The following is a 1,423-nucleotide window of genomic DNA, read 5'->3' as shown; positions in this document are numbered from 1 at the left end:
TCTATCTATATATAGAGATATATATATATACATGTATATATTCTTCATTTTTTTTTATTGTGGCATTGAAAGGTCATCTGGTCTTCAATAGCAGATCTTTAGCAAACAGATATAGGTGATAGGAGCACATTGGCAGGTTGATTTACCTTCTAGCTTCTTATATCAGTTGGGGACTCACTTTTTCTGGAGCTCTGCCACTTACTCCATAGAAGTGGAATCCCCAAAGTATTCTGTATCGTACAGTACAGCGCCCTCAGACCAGGGCCACCATAAAGCGACCATTAGAAATGATGTGGGCCCTTGCCGCTTGCCTGACAGCCCCCATCGCTTTGCATGCTGACGGGCAATAGGCCATTTTTCCGGGCCAGCATGAATCTGATGGACGGTAACTCCCTACCAATCAAAGCGTGTGTCTCTCCCAAGTGGCTCAAGTGGTTAATAAAACAATTACGCCATCATTCATTTTTATATCCCTCAAACTATCTCAGCTCAGCAGAGACACGGAAAGGCAGAAAAATGAACTTTCATGGAAATCTTCACATTTGCAAACCAAGGTTGTTAGTAAAATCCTGGCCGCATTGAGCAGATTGCCGTGTAACCAGAATCCCCGACATTTGAATAGCAGAACGAGCAGTTTTCATAGAGAGGAACATGACTTTCATGGCAAGAGAAACAAAGTACAACCTGAATTTCATTTATTTCATTTTCCAGTCCGCTGCTGGTAATTGCCCAGTCACATAGGAGTGGGTTACATTACGCAGAAGATAAAGTGGTGAAGGTGTCAACGCGTCAAACATCACAACGTTTTATATTGGTTCATTTGAGGCAATAATAAGGTATCTGCCACTGTGATCTGGAAAAAGGGTATCACCCCACTATCTGGAGATGTGATCTGCCACTGGGGTGATGGTCAAAGAGAAAAAAGTGATAACGTGAACCCAGCTGACCTCAATCATTCCATTATAGGATAGACTGACACTATTAGGTGCAGTTTACTGCTAACAGAGGGACCCCTAAAACCAGTTCACCAGAGAGGGGGGGGGGGCTTCCACCAACATGGGGAAGGTGCAGGCAGGGCCGGTGCTGCCACTACGCAAACTAGCTGCCTAGGGCGCACTGCTGACTAGGGCGCAGCCTCGACCACTGACCCCCCACGGTGCCCCCCTGTCTATTTCAAATTGCAAAAGCCATTAGCAGGTTGGCTTTTGCGCTCCCATTCACTGAGCAGAGGAGCACTACTACTCTGCTCAGTGGGTGGGGTTTACAATAGCAAGTCTGCTATTGGCTATTTCAAATTAAAATGGCCAATAGCAGTCTTGCTGCTGCTCCTGTCTGCTTACATCCACCTGTTGCCTGCAGAAGCTAGCCGGCAGGAGAATGGGGGTCACGTGGGGGGGGGGGGTTTTGGGTGGGCGTGGGGGGG

Source organism: Nanorana parkeri, unplaced genomic scaffold (assembly GCF_000935625.1).
Source record: "Nanorana parkeri isolate BGI_ZX_2015 unplaced genomic scaffold, ASM93562v1 scaffold3543, whole genome shotgun sequence".
In the NCBI taxonomy this organism is placed as follows: Eukaryota; Metazoa; Chordata; class Amphibia; order Anura; family Dicroglossidae; genus Nanorana; species Nanorana parkeri.
Note: the sequence above shows the minus strand (reverse complement) of the source record.